This window comes from Equus caballus, chromosome 10 (genome assembly GCF_041296265.1).
Source record: "Equus caballus isolate H_3958 breed thoroughbred chromosome 10, TB-T2T, whole genome shotgun sequence".
NCBI lineage: Eukaryota > Metazoa > Chordata > Mammalia > Perissodactyla > Equidae > Equus > Equus caballus.
Genome location: NC_091693.1, coordinates 47,867,297 through 47,890,606, shown reverse-complemented (window position 1 = coordinate 47,890,606; position 23,310 = coordinate 47,867,297). Strand labels below are relative to the sequence as shown.

Sequence of the window (23,310 nt, the reverse complement as noted above, 5' to 3'; positions counted from 1 at the left end):
TCTCCTATAAAAGCTCCTGGTTAGCAAAGGGAGAGAAATGGACCACAAGCTTCCAGAAGTAACTCAACGATTTTTTATAAAACATGCTGAGCAGAAAAATGGGATAAGAGAAAGCCTGTTTATTTGGTAGAACCATGAATTGCCTCAGAATTACTTGAGTGGCATCAACTGAGTCTCTGAAAGGGCTGAGAAAAGAGAAATGAAAATTTCCCAGATGAATATTGATGAACAATAAAAGCACCTACCACAGCCTAGACCACTGAGCCACCAGCTTCTCACAGAGTTATAACGACCACAAACCTCAAAAAGCCGTCCAGAGAAAAGATTGCGTAAGACAGTAGAGATGGCAGCAATTTTTTTTTAGCTCTGAGACAAACCCCACCAGGAGCTCACATGAAGAATCAGATTGATTGAGCAGTATACAGCTTCTTATGTGTACTGGAGGAAGGCAGGGTACTGAAACTAGAAGAAGGAAGATGGAAAAGCTCAGAGACAGACAGCTATGGGTATTCAGTTCTTTTCTCATCAATTTTAATCTTGCTTCCATGTTTATATCAGAGCACAATTCATTATGGCATGAATTTCCCAATCTCCGTCTCTCATCTTCTTCTCTCTTTCCCTACTTCACCACCTTCCCAACCCCAAAGTGGCGTATCAGTTAGCTTTCACTGTGTAACAAACCACTCCAAATCTTAGTAGCTTAAAACAGTAGCCATTTATTTAGTTCACAGTTCTGTGGACTGGTCAGCAGTTTGGGCTTGGTTCAGCTGAGTTGTCTTTCTGTTCTTGGCTGAGCTCATTCATGCTGTGTCTTAGCTAGATGCCTTTATGTCTGGGGTTGACTGGCTGTCAGCAGAAGCTCTGGGGCCATCATCATCCAGGAGGCTGGCCTAGACTTTTCCTTAAGGAGCTCCACAGTGTTTTAAGAGTTAGAGCAGAAGTGTGCAAGGCCTCTTGAGGCCCAAGCTCAAAACTGACGGAATGTACTTCCCTTGGATGCTGTTGGCCAAACAAGTCACAAGTCTAGTCAATACAAGGGGCAGGAAAACAGGCACCATCTCTTCATGGGAGGAGCTGCAAAATTACATTGCAAAGGGTCATGAGTTCAGGGAGGAAAATAATTATGTCCCTTTCTGCAAACCATATAACACATCTGGGGTTTAGGAGAAAGGGCAACCATCCTTGTTCCTCTCCTCACCCCTTACTCTGCTTGCCTTTCCCCCTTTGTACTCAATGACTCACCCATGTCTCTACAAGTTTTTACTTCTTGGCTCTGCCAAACTCTTCTGAGATGATCTGGTCAACAAAGTTTTAGACAGCTCCCACTCTCTGCTTAGCCTTTTTTCAAATGTCAAATATCTCACTGAGACAAGAGAAATAACATTAGGAAAATAACAGACTTCCAGAGCCTTAGGAATCCAGTTTGTATTTTTTTCTAAATTAACAATACAGTTTTCATAGAGTCCAAAACACAAACCACTCTCATATTCTTGGCACACTATTTGCTCTCAATAGCTTCAAGCTTACTTTAAATCCTTTGTAATCCTGCTGGAAATCATTAAACAGTGAGTCATGGAAGCTCTCTGATGGCCTTCAATAATCATTTTACCATCCACACCAGAAATGTTTTCAAGTTCCATTTAACAAATTTAGTCCGTTGCTGAGATTTCTTCTTGGGAGGGTCCCAATGTTTTTCTTTTTTCCAGGAGGAGCCTCAAGGTCAGTGAGTCCCTGGTTCTCAGAGCCCTCCAGGGACCAGCTGCTACAGTCTGATAAACCAAGGTGCCTCCTGAAAAAAAGCACGTGTTGCCGCTGCTTCTGCCCTTTCTTCTGTCCTGGAATTTGTTCTGAGCTACCCCAGCCTCTCCTTTTCCATATCTCCTGCTTGCAGAGCTTTAAGAAAGGAGATCATCCTCAGCTCAAAGCTGGAGCTTGTGCTGGGGAATGGAGCTGCTTAAACCTAGGTCTCCATGTATATCTGAGTGCCTAATAGACACTGAAAATGCGCCAGCAGCAAGCTTCATAAATCAACTATGAGTAGCAAGTATTATTTAAAAAGACTTTTCAGATTCCTTTGCAAGTTCTCAGTGTAACTTCATCTCCTTTACCAATTGTTATCATCTTCCTTTTGGTCCCAGGGAAAGAGGCAGCCCTACTCCTTTCCATGGGCAGATCCATCCCACTGAGGTTTACATCACCCCATCTCCCACGCAAACCTCACACCAATAATATTCTCTCTCTTCTTTTCATCTCAATCTCTCCTCCTTGGATCCATGCTGTCAGCCTGCAGACCTGATCAAGAATTCTTATCCCCAAAATAAACTTTCTTTCAATCTACCTGTTGCCTTTTTCTGACTGCCTATCTATTCTTCACACCTCCAATGCTTCACTTCCTATCCACAACTCAACCCACTGCAATTTGTCTTCAGCTCCCATCACTCCACTGAGTCAACAATGGACAAATCAAATGACTTTTTCTCACCCTCTTTTCTACTTGTCCTCTCAGCAGCGTTTGTCACTCTTGATAACTGCCTCCTTCCTTGAACACTTTCCTTGACTTCTGAGACAGAAGCTTCTCCTAATTCTCTTCTTACTTCTCTGCTCTTTCCTACTTTCTTCCAGACACTCCCCTCCCTCTACTTCATCCTTAAATGTTGGCCCTTTTTTCTCATCCTAAACTCTCCCTGGGCAAGACACCCTTCCCCTCTCCATCTTACTGGACATCTCATACTAGACGTGCCACAGGCTTTTAAACTCAATACTTCCCGAACCAAATTTATTTTCTTCCTGCCCACAGCTTCCTTACACAACTTGCTCCTCTTTCTGCATTCTTCATCTTAGTTAACAGAAATACCATTGATTGTCTTCCCAAAATTCCTTCTGCCTTTTGTAGTAATAGAAGCATTATTTGGGCACACAGCTATCCAGCTAACAACTACATTTCCTAGCCTCCCTTGCAGTTAGATGAGGTCATGCGACAAGGTCACGGCACATGGAACGGGAGCAGAAGTAGTGCAACTTCTGGGTCATGCCCTTATCAGCAAGTGTGGATTCTGTTGTCTATAGCTAAAAACACTGAGCAATATAGTAATTGGTACCAAAAATAAAGTTTGTGAGTTTGGGGTTCTCAGTCATCCAGCTGATCCCAAATGTCTCATTCCAATTCTAGGGGTCCCACTCTTCCCTATCAATACCCTAATCCTTGCTTAAGAGAGCTGGTAAATAAATTCAAACTATATTATAATTCAACAACTCTCAGGATTAGACTCTGGAGACGATTTTCTGCTACATAAATCCTTTGCTATGAGATTAAAAAAAATTCTTCAGGACGACGTTAAAAATTTCTTGGTCTTCTGATCATTCATTGAGCTGAGAATTTAAAACTTGAACTTATAATTTTCTTTCTTTAACTTCTCCAGGGTACTTTGAAGGAGCAAGCCAAACCCGCAGGTCTTATATTCTCCATGTGCCCTCCATAACGATTTCTTGCAATAGACACTCACTCCCAAAGACTCCCATGGGTAACCATTTAAGTAAATCTTCCACAACAGGTAACAAGTACTACCAGTGTTCCATCTTGAATAATAACTGGATTCTTATTGCCTTCCAAATCCACCCAGTCACAGATCCAGCACTGGATTCCCATTTCCTTGAGTTTCTGTTTAGAGTGACTGTATTCAGTATACAGGAATATTGCACACGGATGTGTGGGTATCAAAAGAGCAGACTAAGGTAAAGAGTACTAGTTCCCCATCCCTACATCCATTTCTTCTCTTCCTCCTTAGCAACAGAACCTTGATCTTATTTGGGATGACAAGACAGCCAGCTAAAATTTCACATTTCCCAGGATCTCTAGCAGCTGGTATGGTCATGTCTAAGTTCTGGCTAATAAGATATAAGTGGACAAATTGTTTGGGATTTCTGAGAATTCTGCTTTAAGGGAACTGTCTCAGCAGGGCAGAATCCTCTTTGCACTTCTGTCTTTCCTCCTCTTTCTGGCCTGCATAACAGATATGATGCCTTCCCCCCCGGCCCCAGCAACCACCTTGGATTATGAGGTGATCTGAAATCATGGACTAGGAGAGTATGACAGAAAGATAGAAGGTATCTGTGTTTCTGATGCCTGTGGAGCCTAGCTGCCTACTTCCAGGTTTTATTTACATGAGAGAAACATTAAATCCTCACTTGTAAATCTTCTGTTATTTGGGGATTTACTGTTATATGCAGCCTAACTTAATCCAAGCTGATATATTCAATAAATGTTTCAAGGACAAAAAAATAAAGAAGATAGAGCCTTGGTAATAAAAGAGTGTAGGACTAACAGTGGAGTTACTCCAACCTGACACTTTCCCTTACCTAAAGGATTGCTTCTATTACAACCTCTTTCAATAACCCTGAGAAGTGACTCAATCATATCATCCTCATCTTTCAGTTGAGATAATCCAGGCAATGAAAGTTTAAAGGATCACTTCTAGGATTACAGGACTATATGGCAGACAAGTAACCAAAACTCAGAGGACATTTGCCCACACGTGTAGTCGCTATAGTCACCCAATGAAAACACCAAATTACGAGACGGAGGCCAAATAGCAACAGCGAAGCCTTCTCTCCTACAGGACTAGGACTGGTTTAGGTGACTTACCATCTTGCCCCTGTTGGATAAGCTATTTTCTATGAAGACTTGTCAGGCAAGCCCCTCTATGGGTCATAAAAAGAGAAAAGTGGGTGGTCCTGAAGTCATTTTGGTCTTCTGCCAACCTTATTCCTGAGAAAACTTCCAGCACTTCTGTTCAACACATATTCTGGATCTCAATGCAACCAAAAGACCCTGAGAGGAAGGGTGTGGATCAACTCCACTGCAGGTTTTAAACCTTTCTGAACAGAGCTTTGTACTCCTTTACCCAATGTCTGGCTGAGGCAGGGATCATGTATGAAAGTTCTGTATTAGAAGCACAATGCCAATATTTGGTGAAAGGGAAAGAGAGAAGAAAGGGCTTTGCCTTACAAACTAGGGATAAGTATAACTAGGCCAACTGAGGGTTCCTAAAATTGAAATCAGAAAACCAAAATTGGGTTGTCACTTCCACTGCTATGACCAAGAGCGAATGCATTTTTCAGACGCAGGCAAAGGCAGCTTTTACGGTCTGGCTCATCCACCTGGATGAATGCAAGGATTCAGCATCCCCTGCTACCTTAGAAGGTTGAAATGTTCAATTGTGTATATTTTAGAATACGTTTGGGCATTGTGAATCCTAAAGGAACAGGTCTTGGTGAATGATAGAAAACATCAAACAAACAAATGTGGCTTTCAAGACATGTGTCAACAAGTCATTTGATCATAAACTTCCTGTTAGAAACCAGCTTGCTGCCACTTCACAGAGGGTTCAGTCTTCTTTCCTGCAACTCCAAAGCAAAACCTTCCACATGAAGATCAGAGGAGCCCCAGGAGGGGATCTGAGGCTCTAGGAACAATCGACTGTTGATGATTCCAGCATCAGGTTTTTTGATCCTACTGGGGAATCTTATCGTTCAGACTGTTGGCACATTCTTCAGAAGAGTCAGAAAATGGCCAACCCGTAACTCTGAGTTGAGAGCAGCTATGTTGCCATGAAAAGTCTTTTTGGAGAACAAAATCTTTTTGGCAATTAAACTAAGTTGAAAGCATGGTCTTCAACAGTTGACTCATTGAAAATAAGAGATTCTGCATCAGTCTTCTTCATGCCCTGAGCTTCCCACCCCTTGGCCTGCTCACAGCTCCCTAATGGCATTGTCTTTCTCAAGACCCTGTGCCTTTGCCCACACACTGGTCCCTTTGCCTGTGACAGCCTGCACTCACTCATTCTTTACCTGGCTAATTCTCACTCAGTGAATAACTCCTTGCTTTGAGTATCACTTCCTTCATAAATTTTCTCTGACCACCTCAGGACCAGGGCAACAACCTCTGAGCTCCCTGCACCCCGGGGGGATCTATGCCGTAGCATTTATCACACTGTATTATCATTTTTGGGTTATTTGAAGGCAGGTTTTGTTTTTTATCTGTGTTGTCATAGTGCCTAGCACAGCGTCAGGGCAGTAATAAGCCCTCAAAAACTGCTAAGTAAGTGAATTAACCAATAGCGGGGTGGTAGGAGTGCTGGTCAGCATGGAGCAGTACAAACAGCATTGGGTTTAGCATCAAAAAACCTGCCTCCAAAGTATGGCTCCATCACCTACTTACCAGATTAGAGTCTCTTAGACTCAATTGCCCCATCTGTAGAATGAGAATTATAATCCCTATTCCAATGGATAGTTGAAGGATTAAATAAGATAATAGAGGTAAAAGCACTTTGCTAGATTTCTAGTAGCCTCTTACAAGATGTTATTTAAATGCTATTTGAACGTTAGTATTAACATCAATATACAATTTGTCCCTTCTGCTTTGAAAAAGGACTTATAGAATCTCAGTTAAGAGGAGATGTTTCCTTCTTACTCTAAACTTGACTCAGTCTAAAGGAAATGATTTCTCAAACGCCGTTTGACTCCTCTACTTTGTTATTGGCTGGGATCCCCACCCCACCCCACTTGGTGCCCACCTTAACGTTTCTTATCCATAATCTCAATGCCCAAAGGATGGGCATTCTCAGTCCTCATTTGTAAAACAGAGAGTCAGACTAGACGATCACCCCTCTGCCTTTGATTTATGATCTGTGCACTTCAGGGTTCCTCTGGGCTCAATCCTATGTATTCTCTGCTGTATCCCCAGGAGCTAGAACAGGGTCTGGCATATAGGAGGCCCTCAATAAATACTGCTGGAATGAATATATGCATGAATAGGTAAATTAATTGATGCTTAGAATAAGATAATGAACATATTTTTTAATGTCTTCCATAAATGAATTTATGCCACTTTGGAATAAATAATTTGCTGAGTATATTTTAAATAAGAATCTTCATGGTAATAGCTCTTCAAAAGCAGCAGCACTTGTTCCATTTGTTCTGCTGAGCTGAGGACAACGTGGTGCTTAAGCTGAAAAAAAAAAAACCCAAATGACTGTGGAGGGTCTCCTCACTAGTGGACACCATTGCCTTTGCCAAAGTGCAGAAGTAAGGTGGACACCTGTTCGCTTGACCTCCTCTAACTGCTTCACAGAAGACCCCTGCCCACAACCTGTGTATGGGTGTGGTGTTTCCTATGACAGTGAAGCAGTCAAGGACTGCCAGACATTAACTGCTTGTAAAAGACAATCCACAATGGAGTTTTTTCTTTTGTGCTCATATATTGTCTACTCCCTTTAAAACATCCCAGATTTGAGAACACAGGAAGAATCCCAAGCCTCTCACAGAAAGCAGGACACACAAGAAGTAGAACTTCCTTTCTCTTCCTCTCCTTTAGGGTGGGGGGAAATTTTGAACTCCGGGGGAAGTTGCTCTCCGCCTTCAATTGCCAGGTGTCCCGCAGTCTCAGCCTTGCAATTTAAGAGTCTTTTCTGTTTCATGTTTTTTAAGCCCCAAGAAATGAGTTTGAATATAATTGAACAACGGTGCACAATGTAATTTTCCTCAATCTTGTATAGAAGAGTTAGGATCTCTGAATCCAAGAGGCAAATGAGTACAGCAATAAGCCTCCACTGCAGACCCAAACCTCTTATTAGAGTCTGTGTTCATTTCCACTCCTCCCAGAATGGGCAGGAGCTGTATTTAAATGCTGGGTGATTGTACTGGAGGAACAAAGTGCTTTAAAACACAGCGCTTGGATGAAAGACTCTATAAACCCAAGTCCAGAGTCATTATCTCTATTGGCTCTTTTTCCTCTGCTAAAAACTTGTAAAAGGCATTTATGCCATCTGAGTCATGAACCTACTCCTGTGTAGCAATTCATTTCTCGGAATGAGCCCTAATCAATCATGTTTTGAAGGGTGTAGTCAGGTCGTTAGATCTGACTAATGAACCTTTCCAAATCATTCACACCATTTACTATAAACCACACTGACCCACACAGTTAAATTACGTGTTATTTAATCTCCCAAAGAAACGGGGAGCTTAAATAGGTGGAATTCAGCTCTGAAGCAGTCACTTAAAGGTTTACCCTGTAATCTTGGTGTTTAGTTAACATTCAAGAAAGAGAATAGCCATGCAATCATTCAAGACTCCCCAGTAGGTTGGAAACTGGTAGGTGTGAATATAGAATATATGATTTTCACAATTTTTACTGAAATAATTTACATTTTTGCATTCTTGTGACCACTGTGCATAAATACAATGCCTCATATAATGATTTCTCAGCTATCAAGAACATAGGCAAAACTCTGCCTTCATTTTTAAAACACCTCAAAGTGTAGGCTATACGAAATTCATGCCCATTTAAGTGCAGAGCCATGGATTAGGCACTGTGCGGCACACCAAGCTGGCTCCCTCTAGGGACACCTCCCCTCTATGAATCCACATTCTAGTGGGAGATGAACGTCCTACAAGACGTAATAGAGTGAGTGCCTACCAAAGAAACTAGTTATTTCTGTGGAAGGCAGGAGGAGGGAGACCTTAACTCTGATTTCAGACCAGGGAAGGTGACAGAGAGGAAGTGGACTTAAAGGATGAAGGGGATTTCAACTGGGGGAGAACAAGGATGATGGCATTCCAGGAAAAGGGAATAACAGTAACAATGGCCTGGAAGCAAGAAACTCTTACAAATGCAAACTATATAATTACATCAACGCCTAAGTACCACTTACGTGTCCTGCCTACACTATGCTCAAAGCACAGGGATCTTGAGAAAAAAGAGCATAAAACTGCATCTCCTTCTGTACTCTAAAGATGCATGAAGAATCCCTAAGCACAGTCACAGTCAGAAGAAACTCAACAGTGTCTTTATTACTCCATACCTAGACCATAGTAATCGCCCCCTATTGACCTCCTGGCCACTGGGTCTCAGTTTCCCATCCATTCTGTACACTGAGGCTTTATTACTCTTCCTGAAAGAGGAGTTTCTTCAGGCAAGAAGAACTCATAGTGTGGAAGAACTTATAATACTCTTCTAGGGCTTCCTAATGTTCACAAAATAAAGCCAAAACTCCTCAGCCTGGACCCGCAATGTCTCTTTGACCTGGTTTCAATTGCTCATTCCATCTTAATCTTCTGCTGCTCTCCACTGTACAAACCACGGCAGCATCTTATCACTAGGAAATGACACAGAACCCAGGGATTAAAAAAGAAGAAAACTCTGTTAAGATTGATCAGAGACAAGGAAGGGAGTGATACAGCTTCTAGGCACAAGACTCTGGATGGTGTGCCAGAAAGAGAGACAGACTCACTAAGACAGAGCTTTTGATGAGAGAAAAGAATTTTGTTTCATCTCAGTGAAAATTGCATTCCAAATCTGAACTTTAAAAAATTAAAAACCAAAATAAAATTTTAGTAAGATTTTAACTCACATAATATCCAGTCTAGTGAACGTCCCCAAGGACTACTTAAAATGGTCATTTATTCATTCGTTCAGCAAATATTGACTAAGTGCCCACACTGTGCAAGGCATTGTTCTAAGTCCTTGGGGATACAGTGATAAACATGACAGAAGTGGCCCTACAGAGTATAGTAAAAACTAAAATGAAGCAGTTAGGCCAGAAGATATGTCTACGATTTGCGCTCACACTCCCACACTCCAATTCAGCAGAGCAGAGACTCAGAACATCCAGGTAACTAGAGAAATCAATAAAAGACACTCCTAGGTTTCACTGGCAGATTGCCCATCTACCACGTTTTGCTTGCCTTTCTGAAGCCAGTGATGTCTATAAATATTGCTAAAATTTCAAATAGGGACAACTTTATCTGTTTTCTTATTAATGTTCCTATTCTTTCCCTTACAATAAATTATTTTCGATTTTTTTCTGAGATACTTTCAATTGCACCTTTAAACAAGAGTAACATGTCCAGCCTCCACAAGAATTTCTGCTTTACAGAAATTGACGGCCTTAGTTCTGTTTGGTTGACATTAACAGAAGTCAACTTGAACTAACTTAATTGAAAGGGAAAATTTATTCCAAGGCTACAGGGATAATCCATAAAACCCAGGTGCATGAAGACAGCCAAGCTTCAGAAGGGTCTAGAATGAAGACCTGGAAAGCCATTGGGAACACAAACGGCATTCCCTCTCCATTTCTCCTCCTTATTTCTCTCGGTACACCAGTTTCTTCTCTCTCTTAAGACCGTCTTTCTCTAGGTGTTTCCCCACTGCTTGAGTTTTCACCACCTCACTTCTGGTCACAAAGAAAGAGTTACTAGCTGTCTCTGAATCCCAACACCAAATTCCTGGGAATGAGAATCGAATTGGCTCACCTTCAGTTTGCCCTGTCCCAACCAATAGCCATAGGGTTTGTGTCCAGACAGAAATATGGCTGTCAGGGTCCTGTCACTATGAGAGGCATTGTGAGCTGGGAAGATCCTCAGAAAGACATCTGCTCTACCAAATGTATCCAGCCATTCCACAGCAACCTCACACTGAGAAATTTCTTTCAAGATTCAGTAAGTTACAAGTTCCTCTGCTAGAAAGCAATAGAAAGAAAGGGAAAAATAGTATGTTTAACAATTAAACCCAACATCCCTTTCCATCTAAATTTTAAGTTACACTAGAGCAGTGGTTCTCAAACTTTTTGGTCTTAAGGCTCCTTCACACTCTTAAAAATTATTAACGACCCCAATGAGCTTTTGTTTAAGTGGGTTATATCTATTGATATTTACCATATTAAGTGTTAAAACATACATTTTAAAAATATTTATTTATTTACTTTAAAATAAAAATTAACTCATTAAATAGCAATATAAATACATATTTATGCAAAGTAATTACATTTCCAAAACAAAATACTCTTCAATGAGAAGAGTGGCATTGCTTTATCTTCTTGTAAATCTCCTTTAATATCTAGCTCCATTGACCACAGGTATATTCTCAAATCTGCGTTCAATCGATTGTGATATCACATATCATATACCCTCTGGAAAACTCCACTGTACACTCTTGAGAAGATGGAAAAACAAACAAATAATGTCTTGGTATTATCATGAAAATAAGTTTGACTACAAATGCCCCTGAAAAGTTCTCAATGACCTCCAGGGTCTACAAACCTTATGTTGAGAACTACTATACCACAGATTGCCTACCATCTGCTTGCAAGTGGATATTTAAATAAAACAAAGAACCTTGGTTCGTAGAAGTAACTTCTTTCTATCTCCCTATAAAATGGCTCATCCAATTTGGCTCCCTGCATTAATCATATCATTTTGATTAATTTGATGAATCCATAAGTCAGTTGAATTTGATAAATTTCATTGATAAATAAATAGTAGGATATGGCAAGTTCTGAAAAGAGCTTTGCAGAAGGGCAGACCTAGAATTAAAACCTGGGTTCTCTACAAATTAGCTGTCTGACGTCGGGCAAATCTTTTCAGCCTTAGGGTCCCCATTTTGAAATAGGCATAATAATGATACTTACTCATGGGATGTGAGGATTGAATGAGACAGTATAGAAAAGTGCTTATCATACTGCATGATGTAGCATTAGTGTTCAATATGTTAGCTGTTTGTCTTACATTTGGCTACTTGGCATATCTTTGCTCACAGCCATTAAAGATGAATCTCTCTTTATACTTGGAGAATTAGTCCTAAAAGTGATGACTTGTGTCTTCTATCCTGGGTGTCCCTACCCCATGGGGAAAAAATGCCAAGTTATTACATCACTAAGATGGTTATTGGGCACGCAGTGATCCCAGAGGAAATGAGGTAACTTTTCATCCACATGGGTGACTTAGAATGTGACTGGTCTCACTGAGATATTCTAGAAAACGCCTTCAGGTGGGCTGGCAAAATATATCTTGGACCTAGTTACAGTAATGATGGTTCTATTCTCAAACTTTTATTTTATACCTTGATCCAAATGATTTGTTTCTTGGAATCTTAACAGAAGTTTCCCTTTGTAAGAAGAAAAAAAAAAAAACAGCCTTTCTGATTGGTGACTTGCCAATCCAAATTCCATTCTAGCTAAATTTCATCCTCACCCGTTCCAAATTGACATAAAATGAGGAAATGAGGAAGAAAGAGGTTAAAAATTTCTTATGGGGTCCCATCAAAGCCATATAAAATAAGTAGTTAAGGGGCCAACCCAGTGGTGTAGCAGTTAAGTTCGCATTCTCAACTTCAGTGGCCCAGGGTTCGCCAGTTCGGATCCCAGGCGTAGACCTACACACCGCTTATCAGACCATGCTGCGGCAGGCATCCCACATATAAGACAGAGGAAGATGGGCACAGATGTTAGCGCAAGGCCAGTCTTCCTCAAAAAAAACTGGTTGAGATAATGGGAGCCCAATCACTGCTCTATGGTTTACCCTAAACTTTTGTCACCCTCATTTCATAACTTTGGTTGAGGACACAAAAATTATGTTATTTAATTTGCTTTATCCAATGTCAGTATATTCTTACAAAGTGAAATAGAAAAGTATTTCCTTGGAGCACATACTGAGTGGTCAAAGACAAGTGTCTTTTTCAAGAGGCCATACATTCACAGAAGTAAGAAAGGAAGAGGGTAAGACGTTACCTTATGTGGCCACTAACAAGTTTTATCCAGGTCCTATTCCCACCATATCCTGCCAAACCTTGCCCCAGGGCCTGGGACCCAACATGCCACGATAAAGAGGCAGGAAATAACTCAGTTCTTTGGCAATTTATGATGACTTTATTTGAAGAATATCCTTTTCTTCCCTTATTTTTCACTCTAAAACTCATTCCTATAAGCATCATAAGGAAACACCTAGATTCCTCTCCACTCTACAATCTCCAAAAACAATCAACTAAAATCCAGTACCCTTGGCTTAATTTTAATGAGAGAATGAAACGAAATAGCAATCAGAATTACATAAACCAGACAATGTTTTGAAAAAAATTTTAGTCAGCAGCATAAAAAGAGCAGACACTGATAATCAATGAAAACTTTGATGTCTGGATCAAATAATAAAATGTTTATTCGTATAATTTTTTTGCCTTTTATAAAGTTAAAAGGCTCACATTTTTGTTAGATCCTTTTCATAATCTAGAGGATACAACTTCTTCCAGATTCTCCTGGGTCAGTGGTTTGGCAGGATATAGTGGGAGTAGGACTTGAATAAAACTTATTAGTGGCAACATAAGATAAAGTCTGTCCTCTTTCTTTCTTACTTATATAGATGTATTGCCTCTCATAAAAGACACGTTGTCTTTGACTACCCAGTGTGTGCTTCACAGAAATCATTGCATCATTGTACAGAAAAATACCGGTATTGGGTAAAGAAAATTAAATAACACGTATCTGAGTCCGCAAAATATTATTTTATTCTATTTAATTATGTTTATAATATATTGCAATATGTGTTAAAATTCTAATCATCTGGGAATTAATACTCAAGCTTTTATAAAATGGAATCTAAATAAATGTCTCCTGTTAATAGAGAATGTCTTGGAGGGGAGGCTAGGCAGGAACTGTGCTCCGTAGGAGCAGGGGATCCAGAGTTGCAGACAAATCTTTGCCTCTCAGGCAAGTTGAACCATAGTTAAAATACCAGGGCTCTACTCATCTTACGTCTTACAAAATACAGGAAAAGTTTGGGCCCCTTAGCATCTCAGGATTCATTGCTGAGCAGAGTCACAAACCACTGCAGCATCTGTTTTCCCCATGTCCCAACGAGAGTACTAACTAACCCTAGCGTTCCATGTACTCGTCAATCAAATGGAATGATAGATGGACCAAAGGAAACATTACAATTTTTACGAGATGATGTTATATAATGTGGAGAAAGCTAGAATGGGACTTTTTTAAACCCATAAATATTTCTTTCTGGTCTGCCCCAAAAATAAAGACAAGGAGAATCCTTCCAAGATTATGCCCTAAAGTAATAAAAATTCTCTATTTTTTAGAACCAACTCTACTTTTTTACCACTGTTTTCCACAAAAGTTAAAATCTATTTCACCACCCGCACTTTGCACAAAGCAATATAAAGAGGATTCCGGAGGATGAAGCTTAGAAATGGGCATAGCAAGAGTTTCCATTTTTCCATGGAAAGAGAAGAAAATCACTAGAAAAAGATTCTTGACATTTTTCAGTTATTCTAATAATGCTTCTTATTTCAAAGAAACATTATCCTCAGATCTTTGTAACTAGAGAACATTTATTAAATCATGATTTTAAAATGACTTTTATTATTACTATTAACTATCTTTTTAACACTGGACGCATTTCTGATGCCGAACAAAACATTTCTTATCACTGGTTTTACCATATTATTTTAATAAAACAAATAAGAAATCAAGCCGTAAGATCACTAGGCAAGAATTGATGACAAGGTTCCATTTTCAGTAAGGGCAGAGCAGCTCATATTAGACCAGTGCTCCCAAAGCAACAATTACCAGTTCTGGACAAAACACACAAAACAATACCTGAAGGCATTTGAGAGTGGCCAAAAGCAGGCAAAAACTGGAGGTTGTCCACATTTAAAGAAAACGTATGGCACTGGATAACTGCTCATTTTTTAGTGTTCTTTTGTGTGAGGGCAGTCTCCAGTTGATGGCACAAGAAGGTGGCTAAAACCTGAATAGAAGTGAGAAGTGGCTACTTCTTACTTACTATCTAAGAAGTGAGAAGACAAAATTCAGGGCAATAGCAGCTGGAAAGTAAAGGGAGAAATACTGGAAAGAAGAGAGCCACAGAGCGGAAGCCCCAATTTCTATGTATATGATTCCCAAATCTCTAGCCAACCTTAAACTAAGCATATGTTGGGCAGGTACCAGGAAGCCCAGCTGAGTAAAAAAACTAAATAGAAATTTCACTTGCTACACATGCCAGGGGAATTTAGAATCTGAGATCAGCCAGGTCAACTGCCTGCTAAAACAAGAAAGCAATACTCCTCAGAAGAACATAACAGAATTCAGAGTCTCTACAATGGATTATTCACAATGTGCGTGGTACAATCCAAAATTATTAGACATAACAAGAAACGGGAAAATATGACTCATATACAAGAGAAACGACAATCAATGGAGAGAAACCCCAAGATGACTTAGATGTTGAAATCAACAAATAAGGGTTTTTAAAGCAGCCATTAAAATTATGCTCAAATATATAAAGGAAATACTCAGAATGAATGAGCAGATAGAAAATCACAGCAGAGAAATTGAGATTATAGAAAAATCAAATGTAATACTAGAATTTAAAACTATAATATCTGAAATAAAAAATCCACTGGATGGACTTAAGAGTTAACTAGAAATGACAAAAGAAAGTCAATAAGTGTGAAGGTAAAGAAAATTATCCAATCTAAAAACAAAGACAAAAATATTGAAAAAAATAAAGAGAGCTTCAGAAACTTGTGAAAAAATAGGGACTAACAGGTAAAACATACATCTGATTACGGTCCCAGAGGGAGAGAATATAGAGAGAAGAAGGTAGAAAAAAACTTTTGAAAAAATAACGACGAAAAAATTCCCAAATTTGGTAAAGGACATACATTACAGATTTGAGACTCTCAGTGAACCCCAAGCAGGATAAATAAAAAGAAAACTATACTTATGTACATCTTAGTCAAAATGCTGAGACCCAAAGATAAAAAGAAAATCTTGAAAGCATCAGAGAAGAGCAACACATTTATACAGGGAAGTAATGATACAGATGATAGCTGATTTCACGTCAGAAAAAAAAAAGGCCAGAAGAGAATGGAACAATATTTTTAAAGTGCAGAAAGAAAGAGAAGAAAAGAAAAACCTAGAATTCTTTTTCCAGTGAAAACACCCTCCAAGACTGAAGAAAAAATAAACACATTTTCATACAAATGAAAACTAAGGATGTTTATCGTCAGCACTACAAGAAACACTTGAGAAAGTTCTTGAGGCTGAAGGGAAATGAGAGCAGGTACAAACTTGAATCTCCTAAAAGGATCTTCAGAAATGATAAATATGAGGGTAAATACAAAAAACATTCTTTCTTCTATGTTCTTTAAAATACAAATTACTATTTGAAGTCAGAATTGCAGCCTTGCGTTGTGGTTGATTTCCCACGTTCACATTATACACGTGACACCTACAGCATGCAGGAAGAAGTCGGAGGTAAGAGCACGGATGACCAGCGCCAGCAAAAGCCTCCTGACAGCCTTTGTACTCAATGCGCAACTTACATTCAGTAAAGTGCACAAACGCAAGTGCAGGCTGGGTGGACATTTACATATGCACTCACCCATGCAGCCACCACCAAGGCCGAGACTGAAAGCGTTCCAGCTCCCCAGAAGCTTCCCTCATGACCCCCATTTAAGGCCCCTCTTCTCACCTCTGTAGCCACAGATAGTTTTACCTGTCCCGATAACCATTTTTTCCCATGTTTCCTTTTCCTCCCTCTGAGTCTTCCATCCCTCCTTGTTCCCTTTCAGGCTGTGCTGATTGGCACCTCTGTCAAAGGCTCGTTGGAGGGATATGTCTATCTATTCCTCAAAGCTAGAAGAATAAACAAACTAATTTCTGAAACCGGAGGCATGGGCTGAAGAAGACAAAAGGGAGCGGCAAGAGGAGAAGAATGATTCTTCCTTGAACATGCCCTGCCTACTAACCGCATGGAATGAAAACAAACACCACTCCTTTTCCATGAAAACTCCACTTTCCCAACAAGCCTGTAAACAGCCGCAAAGTCTGCCTGTGAGGATCTCTAACGGCTTCCAGTTCCAACTTTCTCTGATTTTATAGCCTCTGCAAGTGGGCTTCAAAGCTCTTCCCCAGAGCTATTCCAACAGCGCCGAGCGCCTGCGGCAGCCAAGGACACTGTCCCTCCAAGTCCCAGCACTTGTTAACGATGAGGGTGTTGGCCTTGAGTGGAGGGCTGCTGATGAGGAGGCGGTAGGTGGGATGCAGCAAGCCCTGAAGATAAGTTAATTAATTATTGCGGTGTGTGTAGTTACGCTCACATCAAAAGCCAGCAGCACGAAGGGCTCTTTGATCTCGGTTCAGTACCCTTTCAAGTTGTTTCCTTTATCCTGCCCAAAAACTTCTTGCTTCTTTTCCCCTTGATTTCTAGGGAGAATTCTAATAAGAGTGACCTGCAGTTCCACCCACCCACCGAGTGGTGAGCAGGACTGGGGTTGGAGTGCCATCCTGAATACACAGTTAGCTCCCTGCATCTCAGCATGGCAAAGGCTCCTCTTCCCAGCTACACAAAAGGAGATCCCAGTATTCCTTTGAAGAGGAGTTCATGTACCAGGGGACCTAGACAAGAATGTTCCCAGCAGCATATTGATATGAGCCAAAAACTAGAGAGAGCTCAAATATCCAGCAACAGCAGAATGAACATATTGTTATGTGTCCTAACAATGGAATACTATATATCTACGACAATGGACAGACTACAGCTCCATGTGACCACATGAATGCATCTCAAAGACATAATATGGGGTGAAAGAAACCAGCAGTGAAGTAATACCTGCTGTATAATCCCATTTATGTAAATGTCAAAGCATGCAAGACTAAATTATAGTATTTCTAGATGCATACTTAGGTGGCAAAAGCATAAAGAGAAGCAAGGGAACAATTAGCATAAAATCAGGGAGGAGAGAGGGGTGTGGCTGGGAGGGGGCACGTGGAGGAGTGCTGTGTTCCTGGGAGCTGGAAATGCTCTACTTGATCCCGGGATGGTTACCTGGGTGTTCCCTTCATCATGCTGTACATTTTTTTTCTTTTATCTTTTCAGTAACTGTACCACACTTCACAGTTTTAACAAAAAGGTTTTAAAAAGAAAAGCCTGAGAATTTTAAGACTAGCTAAGAGAACTGGGGTTTCAAAAAAAAAAAAAAAAAAAGGCAAAGAAAAGCCTGCTCAGCTGCTGCGATGCCTAATAAAGCTGCAAACCCAGCCCAAGCCCACAGGCTGGCAGATTCATGAAGGGGGAGCGCCATGCAGGCAGTGGAGACGGATCATTGAGTTAGGTTCCACAAAAGAGAGATCCGTCCTCCGGGCGCCCGCTCTCACCGCTTCCGCACCTGCCCCGGGCGCTCAACGCGCACTCTCACCAAGGTGCGGGGCGGGGGCGCCGGGGGAGGCCTACCCTTCGCAGGGAAGGTGCCGGTGCCGGCCCTGCTCCCTTTCAGCTCCGATAGTGCCAGAAATCCTGACGGAAGCAGCAGTCTCCCAGGGGCCAGAAGAGGAGGTTGTAGCGCTGCCTGGAGGCAAATCCTTGCAGAGTCTAAGCTTCCGAAGGGGAGGCGTTGCCTTCAGAGCCTGGAGCAGGCCGGCAGTGCAGGATGTGCCCTTCCGATTCCCCCTGTGTGGCAGTGGGGGCCTCTTCCCAGTTATCCCCAGGCTCGCGCTGTGGTTTATACTTTCTGTGTGATCAACCAGATGAGCTTGGTGGCATCACAGATGAAAAGAATCAGACTAAGGGCGCTGATCCAAAGAGCTGGGTTCCACTGCACCTGTACTCGACTGGCCCCAGAGGCTTTGACTTTATGGCAAAGATGGGGGGAGCCAGGTCAGTCCTCACCCCCAGCTCAGGGATGTCCTCGGGTCATTTTGGTAGACTGCCCCCTTCCTCATAGAAGCGAAAATGTCCTTTCTGTTCTTTTTCCTTTCAACATCCAAATCAGAGACTCAAACGTGTTGTAACAGAAGCAGAACAGAACGTCCTTTAATCTAGTAAGGGGCATGCCCAGCCGTCGATAAAGTCAGTCCACACAAGGACAACACGACAGAGACATGGCTGTCCCATGGCACTCTTAGCTCCACGTCTCTCATGGCACCTCACACGCTCTGTCATGTTGTCACTGTTTGTGTACTTACCGTTTACCTTATCTCCTCCTGACTGGGCTGCGGGCTCCCCCCGGACACAGTCTGTGTAGGATAGGTTCACCTTTGTTCCCTCCTCCCTTCCTGGCACAGTGCCTTGTAGTCACCAGTCCCTCTAAATGTTTGTAGAACAGGAGAAAGAGAATTAGCACACATTAATCTCCAAGCTGTACCAGTTACCACATTAGATGCTTAATGTATATGACCATATTCAATGCTCACAACCAGCCTTCAAGGTAAGCATTACCATCATGGCTTTACAGGTAAAGAAACGGGGCTCAAAAATGTTAGAGGACTTTCCCAAGGTCACTCAGCCGGTTCAAGTCAGAGCAAGAGGCAAGTCTAGAACCATCCCTCTGCAAGCTCCCTGCTCTTCTCTCTCGGTGAGTTGAGTAAGTGGACGAATGGGGTTGAGGAGGCCTATGAGCTGCTAACACTGCTGCCCAGTAACCCTCCCCTGAGGTTCATGGGCTTTTTTAATTTGTTGGCTAGTCCCTGAGGGGGCTAGAATTAACTCAAAGGCAGTAGAGAAGTGACCTTGGCACTATTTTGTGAGACAGTTTCTCTGTCCACATGACCATCAGGGCTAAAATGAATGCCACTGCATTACTTATGGCTCCTCCACCCTGAAGCATGACCATGCCCATGAGGGTTAAACAGGCTCCTGAACCCACCCAGGCCTGTTGCTGGGGCTGTCTGCCCCAGGACCTGCCTGACAAATGCCTGCTCAGCCTTCAAGTCCTTCAGCAAGCCCTTCCTAGTTCCCTCAGTAAAGCTGCTCGCGCGCTCCTCAGTCACTGAGGCACTGTATGACCCAAAACAATAAAAGTCCCTCCCTTCAAGGAATAGCAAGTCAAACAGGGAAGACAAGAAAATAGACATGAGAATACAGTATAATAGGACATTGTGTGCCTCTTGGTGTGGCATCATTGAAGACATACAACTCTGACGTATTCTTGTCAGAAAAATGGAACCTGACTGAAATCGAGCCTCTAGATCTAACTGCCAACGCACAGGAATACAGGGGTAGAATAACATGGTAAAAACACTACAGGGGTGGAATCAGCCAAAACGAGACAATGGAAACAAACAATCGACTTGATTTCTTCACCAAATACATGGAGGTAGGGGCCTGTGGTGGAAACTGTTATAGGTTAAAAGAGACTTAAGAAACATATCAACCAAATACAACCATAGACCTGAGCTTGAAAACAAAAAAGGACATTTTTGAGACAACTGGGAAAACAATGAACCAGATATTAGATGACATTAAGGAATTATTGGGGTTTTTTTTTTTTTTAAGATTGGCACCTAAGCTAACAACTCTTGCCAATCTTTTTTTTCTTCTGCTTTATCTCCCCAAACCCCCCCCCCCCCCATACATAGTTGTATGTCTTAGTTGTAGGTCCTCCTAGTTGTGGGATGTGGGACGCCACCTCAACGTGGCCTGACAAGCGGTGCCATGTCTGCGCCCAGGATCCGAACCCTGGGCCGCCGCAGCGGAGCACACGAACTTAACCACTTGGCCACAGAGCCGGCCCCAAGGAATTATTGTTAATTTTGTTAGGTATGATAATAGTTTTACAGTTATGTTTTTCAAAAAGTCCTTATCTGTTAGAGATATATCCTGAAGTATTAGTAAACAAAGTGATATAATGCCTGGGATTTGCCTTAAATTTCTCTCCCAAGAAAAGTAATTGAGGGGATAGATGAAGCCAGAATGGCAAAATGTTGATAATTATTGAAGTGGGGGGGGGGGAGGTCTTTATACCCTTCTCTCTGATTGTATGTATGTTTGAGATTTTCCATCATAAAGCATTAGATTTTTCAAAATACAGATTGTGTGCTAAGTGCACTAGTGGACTAATGCTGAGGGGACTTGCAGAGCAAAGACATAGTGTTCTAAACTAGCCTGAGGAGGTTGGGGACAGCTGTAGAGTGGAGATAGGCCTCAGCTATTGAGTTATTCTAGCACTTATCCTGTTGCATTATCATGAGCACAAAAGGGATGTAGCTGATTCATCTTTGAGACCCCAGCACCCAGGAGAGTAAGGCAAACAACAGGTGCTAAATAAAAGTTACTGAATGAATTACCTATACCGTCCAAAGTCCCCTTTGATGTTCCCATACGAGCAGTAGCAGCAACAAACACTGTACGTCGTGTTGGACGGGGGAGGCACACAGAAATAGAAAATAGTCTCCAATCTCAAAGGAAGACAAGCCATCTACATAAAGAAATGATGTTCAAAAGAGAGCTAAATGTGTTGAGTGCTAAACGAATGGTATGATGTGCTGACAGTGCATCTCTGGAGGGTTCATCAGAGGGTTTGTGTGCAGAATGGCTCACTGAGGTACGGAGGCCAGTTGGGTCCAGGCATGCAGGGATGACGACAACTAGGGGTGGTAGCCGTGGGAATATAAAGGAAGAAAGGTGTGGACGTGGAAGAACTGATCACACTATGAGAAAGTGTGTAGACCAGAATAATGATATCCCCAAAATTCTTCTCCAGGCCATCAAAGCCCACACGGGTTCTTCCCTTGTCACTGCCAGGGGCTGAGGGGAACACATGTGTTCACAGGCAAAAAAGAGCCTCATAAAGACATCAGTGTTTGCAAATACAGATGTGGCAGAGAGTAGGGAGACAGGATGCCAACGCATCACATTGCTCCTGGGCAATTGTACCCTCGCCCCTTCCCTGACTACTGCGGAATCAGAATCCCAAAACTTCCATCCCCTCTACCAATATCTCAAGAAACCCAAATGGAAAGATTCCATCTGAATATCCCCTTGTTTTACTCTACATGACCAGCACAAGCCTCACGAAGACTGAGAAGGGGCCACTACCTATCCCTTCCTTGGGACGGCTGGGAGAAACCACTCCAGGCTGATCATCACACAGCAGCTCTCTGGCCCATGTTTAGAGCTTTCATGAGAGCGGCTTTCTCAAACTGAGCTCCTAATGCTTTGAAACAACCTGGAAATGGGCAGGGAAACCCCAAGGATGACTCTCACCAACCCAGCAGGATGTAGGCCCAAAGACAAAATTAAGTCAATTTACAGAAAAGTTTAAAGGCCATACCTCGTCCACACCTGAGTCTATAGACTGAGATTTATGACCACCATAAGGAATAGATCCTTTTTAAGTCAGCCTCAATAGAAAGGGGTTTATTGGAAGAATACATGGAAATCTAGAACTTTAAATTGGGCAGCTTCAAGAGAGATTAAAACCAAGTACAGAAGTCATCAGGAACCAAGGTGTCTTCTCTCTCTCTCTCTCCCTGTCTCTCTCTCTCTCCATGTGGTCTCTCATCTCTGCTTCTCTCTGTACTTCCATCTCTTCTTTCTTGCTCTCTAAATACAAGCTTCCTCTACTCCCTTACATATACGTGGGCCTGACATAACTGCCTGCGTCTGATTTTTTTTTGCTTTTCAAAAACCAAAAAAAAAAAATTTAGTGACAACAATAATATTGTTTGACATTTTTGCAAATATCTTTAATGAATTGCTTAACAGAAGATAGCTAAATTCCTACATCTGGTTCTGCCTTCAATCTGTCGCGATGTGTTCCTTTGGTTGATAAATAAAATTCGGTCTCACAGAGACGTTTAGCTAAAAAAGAGTGGAGTCTTTTAATAGGCTTTTCAGATGATTTTGGATGATCTTTGAGAGCCACAGCAAAATCCAACAAGTGGTGCTTTCTTATGGTGTAGATGTAATGTGGAATCTGAAATCACATCAACGCACTTTTCTTACTGTTACATTAAAAGCCATTAGTCTATCCACTTTGAATAGATCTCTTACCCATGTATTTGTTATTTGCAAAATATGGGTTCAGTGAGTTATGTGTATCTTCCAAATGTTGACACATTTCACATAAATATATTTTTTAGATCACATTTGTTAATATCACCACTGATCCCATCAGAAAAATCATTAAGTATTGAAAAGCTGTCAAGCTCATGGTGGCAGACACACGTTTTTCAAAGTTCCAATTTTCATTTGGCAGCTCAAACTTGATCACTGGCAAAAAATCCTGTTGGTTATTTTCCTCAAAGTGACAGGAAAACTTCGTTCATTTTTCAAGAAAATGTCTGCCAAATACCCGGGTCTGAGAAATCACAGTTTGTTCCTTCAAATAAGAATGATGCTCTTTTAAAAAAGCCACTTGTTTAGTTCACAACTCAAACAACAGTATCTAAGTGGTTTTCCTTAAGACAGCTTCCTACTTCAATATGCAGTACATGTGCTTCCCGTTCTACCACATAGAATATTAAAAAGATGTGTACTCGGAGTCAAGAGTTAATGAAATTAATAATTTTTACTGCTTCATCAAGAACGTTCTTAAGTGAAACTGGCTTTTGAATTTTTTTCTTTTTCTTTTTTTTACTGTGAGTGCACGGTGGTGAAAAATACAATGATTACAGTTGGGTACCACTGCCTCAATTCATGCTAAGATGTTAGCTTTTTGCTTTTATACCTCAGCAAAAAAGCACAGTAAAA

At 41.4% G+C, this 23,310-nt stretch overlaps 1 long non-coding RNA gene across 2 annotated transcripts; it reads right to left on the bottom strand.

The window, feature by feature from the left end:
• Window positions 1-692: 692 nt before the first annotated feature.
• LOC138915791 (uncharacterized) lies at window positions 693-18,659 on the bottom strand. Of its 2 annotated transcripts, XR_011422078.1 has the most exons (3): window positions 16,589-18,659; window positions 1,243-7,006; window positions 693-1,074 (listed from the first exon to the last, which is right to left on the bottom strand). It is a non-coding gene; the product is annotated as an uncharacterized lncRNA (long non-coding RNA). The 2 variants fall into 2 exon arrangements; XR_011422077.1 differs by having other exon boundaries at window positions 693-7,006.
• Window positions 18,660-23,310: the final 4,651 nt, after the last annotated feature.